Raw genomic sequence first — 9419 nt, 5'->3', positions numbered from 1 at the left:
TTAAATTATTATTATTTTACTTTATTGTGAATTTTTTAGTAACCTGGATTTATATTGTAGAGAACTGTATTGCAGAGGAGAGAGGGACTTTACCTAGAAAAAAGTACTAGGAAGGTACCCAAAATCCTCAAACACATAAAAAATATATAGATTAGGACTACTTCCAAACCCATTTCCTTTTCTAAAATCTGTTTCCATCTATAGCAGAGACAAACTCTTAACTCTTGCTCTCTCTTGATTACTGATTTTCTCTCCTATGTCCCATGCCCAAGCACCAAGAGAGACAGTGTGTAGCTTTTGACTAAGGACCACATATTTTAGTGTAAGGAGGGAGTCTGACATTTAAGAATTGGGGGCAGCTTGACCATTGGATTCCTCAGGCTGATAAGTATGGGTCATGATGAAAATTATCTAATAGAATTTGTTTGGAAAAATGCCCTTTTTTTTTTTTTAGAAACCTTGAGACTGAAAGGAACCTTTGGAGGTCATCTAGTCCAGTCCATAGGCCAAAGCAGGGCCAAACAGGTCCTGAGTTGATTTGGCTTCATATTCTTCTAGTTTACAATAGTTACTGTTACTGCATATTGGGTTTTCATATCTGTTACTGGTGGATAAACTTGTCCTGACCTTTGGTATAAGTTATACTTTTAAACTTGTGGATGTGTCAGAGATATTTGAGATAGTCCTTATACATACATTTCTCACATTTTCTCTTGCTATATTTCCACAAAACTCTGTTTACTGTCATAGCACATGATCATTTTTACAACAACTGGTAATAGGAACAATCCCACTGATACACCAAAATTCATAAAGGGAATTTCCAGCTGCCATGAAACATTTACAGTACTGTTGTCATATAGGATATATGGTCAGAAGAACTTAGGGCTTAGTTATTCAGGAGTATGGTCATTTTCATATGTAAACCAAGTGGGATACATTTTGCTAAATCAATAAATATTTTAATCCATTTAATGCACTAATATAAATTTTATCCTCCTTTCTTCTGAGATGATAACAGATCCTCATAAATTTCTGAAATGGAATAATTATCATAGGATATGAATATTTTAAACTATGGTAATTTGGGGAGAGAGGAAATGATCAGGTTTCTAACAGTAGTAGAGCAAGAAGTTAGAGGTTGTATGTTTAAAGGACAAACTTGACTTGAAAATTGAAATAAAATTGCTTTAGGATGATCAGGCAATCAATCATCCTTCTTGATTGATTTAAAAAATGCAGTAAGAGCATCCAAATCAAATTTACAGAAGGTAATCCAAAGTTTTCTCTGGTTCAATAGTTGCAGAGATTCCCCGTCTTGTGTAATTTACATCATGCTATTTTATGAGGGTCTAATTTTTGTTTCATCAGATTCCAGAGTCTCGAACAACTGAATACCACTGTCAGATCTCAATTATTCCCCCAAATTTACTATGGACCATTATGTGATTTTGAGGAGCAGAGCTCAGATGACAATAAATAGAATAGATATTGTAGTGGTAATTTGACTGGAAAGACGCCCTCATAAAATGTGTTATTGTTCTATCTTGTTTCAATATGGCTTGGTTAGTTGATCACTCCAATAACTTCACTAGGCTGTTGTAAATTTTTCTGGCATAACTTTTGAAATCAACATTGCTGTTACAACTTACATTAGCTCATGAGCTGCACTGGATTATTCAGTTTGGTCCATAGCAAAGGTAGTTAGTATTTAGATATGGGTTCCTGGACATGCTAAGAGATGACATTCACATAAAGAATGCTTTATTTTTTTCTTTAATTCTGCATCTCTGCTTGTATTTATTGATCACAATAAACACAAGTGACGAGAGTTTTCACTTGTTTAGAAGTTGGAAAGAACAGAAATACTCCTTGGGGATCACAAGGACTATCATCTTTTACAAGTGAGCAATCAGAGTTGCAATTACAATGTGAACATAAAGCATAGGAATTAATATACCAGTGAGAATAGATATGAATGATACACATACTCATTTGATCTGTCTATTGATAAAGTCAGCCTAGCCCTTCTTTTTTACCATGTCCCCTAACAAAATCTGAGAAACCCTTGCAAGGGATGTTTTTGTTCAACATAGGATTTAGACTGGTTTAACATTGAATTGTATTCTGAAATATCTTTTATGAAAGAACAGAAAAGATTTAGTAAAATGTACTTTGTTTTTCTCTGGTTTTATTTGTGGACTGGCATTTCGGTTATGAAAAGTAGCAAGTTCCTTTGTAAACTCAGAGAAACTTTACTATCACAGATGGGAAGATATGAGTGTGTTTCAAGTATGTTGCAAGCTTATACCTTAGTTATAACTACGTGCCCCTCTCCTGTTAATATATATTATAATATTAAGTACCAGGGAGAGTATAACATAATTCAGGAAAAATATTAATCCCATGAACATTTCCATGCTTTATTTGATAATCAAGTTTGTTAAGCAATTATAGTTTTTCTCCCTACTGAAATTACTCTCCCTTGTTGCCAGCTGATAAGCTATTCTACTAATACATTGGTAAATATCTTACTAAGGCTTGTTTTTAAACTGTTTTGTTATGACTAGAATTATTTCTAGATTTGAAAGTCCACTATGGAAGGGTTAGGTTTCAAAACCTTTTTTAATCACTTCTGAAAAAGCCATGTGAGTAGGGCTTGTGTACTTGAACTCAGAAGACTTCTAAACTCAGTAACATCAATACAGAAATTATAGTGCCTGCAAAAGAAGGTACAGGCATAGTCTTTGGCTCTGTCTCCTAGCTTGATCCATCTTCCACAAACATGAGAGAGATTTTCAAGTGTTTATAAGGAACAGAATTTGGGATTGCTGAGAATTTGCTTGCTTATGGAGCTCAGTTCTTCAATTTAAATTTTCATTAGGCTTCACTGATTATAATGCTGGTATCCAGATGGAAAATGTGAAATGCTCAGAAGAATCAAGAACTGAATCAACTGATTAAGTTGTTACAAAATCAGTTGTTAGGTGTCAGAAAATTCAGTCCCTGGGAAGATTACAGCTTATTACAGTTAGTAGTACTAACAAATAGTACTAACGTGCAAGGAGGTTTTCATCTCACTTTATCTTCATAAACTGTTTTGATCTTAAAGTAACTGTCTAGATTCAATCACCAATGGCTGATTGAGCAAGATAAGGTGATTTTCCCCCTTATCGTAAAAGATGCTTGTCTTTTTTCATGCACCAGAATTAAAATGGCTGTTTTTGTCTGTGTGGCCAATACTTTTGATGGCTAAAGTCATATAAAAGGAGTTTGCAGCTGTCTTCAGATCCTTATATTATTACACCAGATATCCAAGCATGCACTGCTTTGCAACTAAACATCTTTTAAAGTAAGTGTCAAATTGTTAACACAGTCACCTAGTAGAATTCCTATAGGCATAAAATCGAGTTATGACATATGTTTCTAGTATAGTTGAAATACTTGTGCATTTCTACTGAAAAATTTAGAGGTGTCAATACATAAATTTGTTGAATAACTCTGATTTGTAATTTTCAGAGGGTGTATGCTAGGAATATCTTTGAAAAACAAAATTTAACATTAAACGTGATGGAAAGGTGTTTTAAACTTAAAGCTGCTTAATAAGCAAAAAAACCATTTACTTCTTAAAAGTCACAAAGTGATGAAAAAGACAGATGTAATACAGACAAATGGGTATTATACAATGAAAAAATACCACTGGAGTTAATTACTGCAGAACAAAAGGCGTTGTTGCTGGTATTTGTACTACTGTTATCTTATCAGTCCTTTTCTGAGTCAATAAAAAAGCCTTAATGTACTGTATATACAATAGTATATACTGTATCTTCTTTCTCTCCTCAAGGGAAAGAGTTCTGTATTTTACAAGACAGACTTCAAGGGAAGTTTTTCTTTAATTAGGTTTTCATACTTTAGGTACCTCCACATAGATTCTATTTTGTTCCATTCAAAGGTCACTGCTGTAATAAGATTCAAAACACGAGACTATTGTAATAGACACTTTTCTGGATGTGCTTTAATAATCTCACCATGTGTGCTGATCTCTCCATTCTGTTCTACAAATTACATCTTAACAGTAAGTCAATGGCTAAAGGAACCAACAGCAAATCAGAATACGCTGCTGATGGCTTTGCTTTGCATAGCATTGTGCCCTTATTTCATATGATTTGCTCTTGGAATTCTTCAGAGCTACATTTCACGTAGCTTAATATTAAGTTTCCATGATATACAGACATGTATGAGGAAGGTATTTTCATGTTTGTAAGATGTATGTATAATACAGTATAGGCTGCTTGGATTTCAAAAGACATTTAATAAGATTCTCTCTTCAAAGTTTCTCAAGGAATCTAGTTAAATAGGTAAAAAGAAACACTTTGACATGGATAAAAAGAAAAAAAAAGAAAGGGAAAAAAAAAGAAAGGAAAGAGCAGAGAATAAAAATAATTTTTTCTGCATTCACAGCGGAAAAAAGTCACCAGTAGAGTCACTGGCACTTGTGCTATTTAACACATACATAAATGACCTGTAAAAGGGTGAATAGTAAGGCGACAAAGTTTTTTTAAGATGTTAAGCTATTCAGGGCAATGAAGATAACTGTGAAGAATTTCAGAAAGCTGAGTGCTTTCTAAAAATTACTGAAATTGGAACGGCTCCTGTGTAAGTAATATCTGAATAAGCTAGGCTGTAGTTAAGCTGTAGGACTTCTTGCAACAGGATGAATGTGTGCTCAAAATTTTCCAGACATCACTGAGAAGCTGGATCTCTTCATGACAGAGAAATCAAATCAGGCTATGGAATATAAACCTCTGAGTCACAAATTCTTTGAGCTGCAAATGACAGGAGCTTGGGATGGTATTCTGGGGTAGTAACCCACTACATTTCCTTTGTTCCAGACAAGATCTATTATGCATCATTGGAAACAAAGCACTGGGTGGGATGGATCTTCAGTTTGACTCATACAGAGATTTTTGTATTTTTGTTGATGTCAGAGAGATGGGGATATCACAAGACTACCTAGGTTTTTAGACACTTTTTTTGTCTCTATACCTACATTTTTCATAATGCTCACAAATGAACTTGATACATTCTGTACAACAACTCATTAAAAAAAAGCTATTTTTTTTCTCATTTCATTTTTACATTGTACTGCACAGCTATAGTCCTTGGATATTGGTTAAGAGAAAAAAAGAAACTGGGAGGCAGAACATGGGTTTTGACAGATTTCATTTGTTTATTATTTGTTTTATCTCTTAGGATGTTGAGTGTCTGCTAAGGATTGTAAAAGTATTTAAGAACTGCTTCATTTCTGTAAACCCAGATGTCTCATTTTCAGAATTCATTTTCTCTGTCCCATGAACACAGTTTCCTCAGTCTCAGCAATGCAGAGACCTGTTTATGATCAAAACCTTATCAGTTTATGTCTGTTCCATAACAAATGTACTGCTTTCTCAAAAAAAAAGTCTTCTGGAGGTTTTTTCTTTTTTGATTTTGTGGGGTTTTTTTTTCAGAAACCTTGAATTGATTCCCTTAGCTGATATCAAAAGTGCTGTTTATTACATTGTACTGAGGTTCTAGTGCTGTATGTAATACAGCTACATGTTCTCCAGAAAGATGAGGAATCTTTTTCAGGAAAATCATTAAACAGCAATAACGCTGACAGCTGCCTATCATCAATAACCAAAACTGAATTAATTACATAAGGTTAAAAAGACTCTTACTTCACCACCCCCATGGGAATTCTTCTGGGGTTTTCATACAAAATATTCATTCTCTATTAATCAATAGGAGATTTTGAAGTTTCCTTGTTCTTCTCAGACTTGCTGCTCTTTGAGAGTGTAGAAGTGCTGTTTGTGTCACACAAAGTTTAAACTTTTTAAAGTGAGAGATTGTTCGAACTGTGAAATTGTTTTTGCAGTAGCACAAGACAGACAAGCAAGTGATAACTATGTTGAATCATCCATTCCTTATGTCATATAGCAGGTTTGACAGTGCAATTAACTTCATAAGAAGCAGCTTGTTTCCACAGTAAGAATTTATCTTTGCTCACAGAAGCTGTTCAGTTTTATTCTGCTTACTTCCTGTCTCTTTCTTGAAATGCGAAAGTGATACTTTAATACGATTGTCAAAAAACTGGTTTTCTCTTTTAGCAGTCATCAGTGAGCTGCGACCATTCAGGTTTTTTTTTTTTGTGGGGGAGGGGGTATGATATTTTTTTGGTTGTTGTTAGGGTTTTTTTGGTTTGTGGGAACTTTTCTGTTTTTTTTTTTGATTTAGGTCTTTAATTACAGTATCTGATACTAAGTAAAGCCAGGAAACATATTTTTAGTACTTTTGAATTTCCTGGTCATTTCCCCTATTGCTTTTTTTTTTTGGTCTCATGATGAGCCAATCTACAGAAAATCCATATCCTGTGGTTTTATAACATGAGCAAGAAACCATAAAGAATATCCTCAAAAAAAAGCTTTTTTATTTATCAACAGAACCTCTTTTTCACAGAACAGAGACAATTCTTTGGCTTCTGCTAGAAATTTTCTAGTACAATTTTAGCAAGTCTTGACAGTGTCAGCAGCATTCCTATAGGGATTTTTTGCTTTGGTTTGTTTATGTGGGGTTTTTTTTGTGTGTGAAATTACGGTCTTTAGTTTCCCTGACAAAAACTGGAAAATTACGAGTATTATACTCTTTTGTAATTTTAGCGTGAAAGGCTAAAGTGGTCCCATACTGTTGCTGCATGTTAGCTTGGAGGTACTAAAAATTCAGTTTGTTCTTTAAACAAATGGCAGTCTTCAGCCTTTCATAAACTCAAGCAAAAAAATGCATATAGTATTATTTCCAAGTGTTCTGCAAAAGAAATCGGATGTGTTCAAAAAACAAGGTGTAAGGAAGTAGAGCAATGCTTTCTGCAAAAAGTTATAAATGACATTTTGTAAACTGACTTCTAGTGATAATGAGGATGAAAATAGCAATCACGCTTTTTTTGTTGCATTAATTCCACTCCATGGAAATAAATATTCTGTAAATAATTTAAAAATAAAAAAAATTGTTTTGCATATATTGCAGAAAGATTTCTAATTTTAAGATCTAAAAACATGTTTGCATTTTACTCAAAAATATTACCTCAGTTCAAGCTAACTTCAGCTGAGGTACCCAGCCTTATAGCTCTAACAGTGCTAAGCTTGATGGTTGAGGGCTTTTTTGAGCTTTTTAAGAGTTTAAATCTGTAAGCAGGATCTTTAGTATTTCCTTGGCTGCTTCTCAGATTTCTTTGCTGCAAAATTTATGTTGAACCTGCTGTACAAGCTAGTGTTCAGAGATCTGTGGCTACGGGGTTACTGTAATCCCAGTCCCGGAGGTGACCATCTCAAACCTGTCTCTGCTCTGTACAGAGAGGTCTGCGTCCCCCCACACACTGCTGTTCTCCCACCACACAGGCAATCCGTGAAAAGTTAGCTGATGTAAAGGTACAGAGCTAACTACAACACTGTGAGGTTAAGCTTGCCTTTCAAGCCTTTAGAGTATGTTAAACCTTCCCCTGAAGCATATAATGCTGGTCTCCCAGGCATGCTGAAAACTACTATTCGTTTAGTGTAACAAATCAAAGCCTTTTTGTGAATAATAAACCATGGAAAAAAAATCCTCTGGTGACAGAATAAAAGGGGGAGCTGGCACTGGCTTAAAAAAGCATTTCTTTTTTACAATGCCACCATGGTCTGGTCCTAGGAGCATAGTATATTGTGGATAATTTTTTTTTTAATACACTTTTAAATCTGTCTCTCTCTAAATACTGATGCTTATGGATTTCTATGTTTAGTATTTACATATTCTGTGTTCATCTTTGTTTAAAATCTTCTTTGAGTTCTGCCTACTTTATCTTACACTTTTTACTGTGGGTGGTAAGCACCTCTGTCTCAAATTTTGTATGAAGAATGAGTGTGAAAGAGTTATTTACAGTATATGCTTTCTTTTCTAACATTCCTGGAGAATGTAGTATGCCTTTTTACACATTTTTGCAATTGGTAAAGGTAACTTCCATGCTGTTCATCATCGATGCATAATATTATATATTATGAATATTATATATTGTGTGGATGTCCACAATACTGTCTGCCATAATAATGTCCTTTTCAAAACATGGCATCAGACATAATGCAGAGAATATATTATATGGCATTTTAAGAAAACTGACAATAAAAAATGCTAAAGATTTGCTGCTACTGGAAGACCTTATTCTGTGACATTCATTTTCACTTTATTGTTCTGCACTTGCAATTAAAAGAACATTTTCCTTCCATGTTTACAAGCTCCAAGTTAAGTTTCGTCATAGTTAAATAACAAATACATTTCTTGAAAAAAAACAATCTTTTCCTTGAATTTGTTGCAATATTATTTTCTATTTATTTTAAAAGAATCAAAGTGGCTAGAATTATTTGTGAATTGACATAATATGACCTATTAGTTCAAGGATTCTGGATATTTCCAAGCAGGGCAGATACTAGCATAACAATAATAACTATGTGTAAATTTTTTTTTGTAGGTAGATTGCCTGTAATTTCTTCGTATCATTTTGTAGGCATTGGATCATCAGTAAGGCTTTTAAAATAAGAAAATGGCTTTGTCTAGTCATTAATTTAGAGTTTTATCTTTTTTGCCAGTGCATTGTAGGCAGTTACTCTAGATTCCTCTTCAGTGTATTTACACCACAGAATTCAACCCATGCCACTTATGTTGCACTGTGGAATATTTAACTGCATTCTCGATATAGCTTCTGGATATTTGTGGGTTGCCACTCTATCAGCGATGTATAGGATTGACTGAAATTGGAGATGAGTGTACAGGTAAACTGCCTAAAACAGCATTCGACAAGGAAGGTTTTCCACCTTGTTTTGTGATCCCTGAGCAAGAAATTCAAAATGCATGCTCTTTGTTCACGTGAGCCAGTTTGTGGCAGTAAGATGCTCTTTCCTAATGAACTCAGTTTATGCAAGGGAGCAACTTAACCATCTGATATTGTATGTTGATGCTTCGTATCTGTGTGGAAGCTCTGAGAGAAAATCAGAACTAAGAGATAAAACCAGTCAATGTGGTCTCCTCAAAGTTTTCATCTTTAATCCTGAAAGCGCTTCCTGCCATTTGCCACAGGTCCACCAAGTAAATAAATGAGAGAGGAAAATGAAAACACTGTTACATTAGCTTCCTTTCTTACAGTAGACTACAGAGGATATGGGAAGCTGGGACTAACCATTTTGCATGGGCTGTGGTTTCCTAAACATAACTGCATAGCAAGGAAGCTGCTGAAAATAAACTGCTGCGTTGGAGACGTCGTCGATAAGGATGTTAGAAACTGTTTGTGCTGGGGTGTAACTTATCACATTCAGTCACTGGCCACCCAAGATCTTTGGTGACTGTGGCATGAAACTGGT

Source organism: Nyctibius grandis, chromosome 3 (assembly GCF_013368605.1).
Source record: "Nyctibius grandis isolate bNycGra1 chromosome 3, bNycGra1.pri, whole genome shotgun sequence".
Lineage (NCBI taxonomy): Eukaryota > Metazoa > Chordata > Aves > Nyctibiiformes > Nyctibiidae > Nyctibius > Nyctibius grandis.
This window is presented reverse-complemented; position numbering follows the sequence as displayed.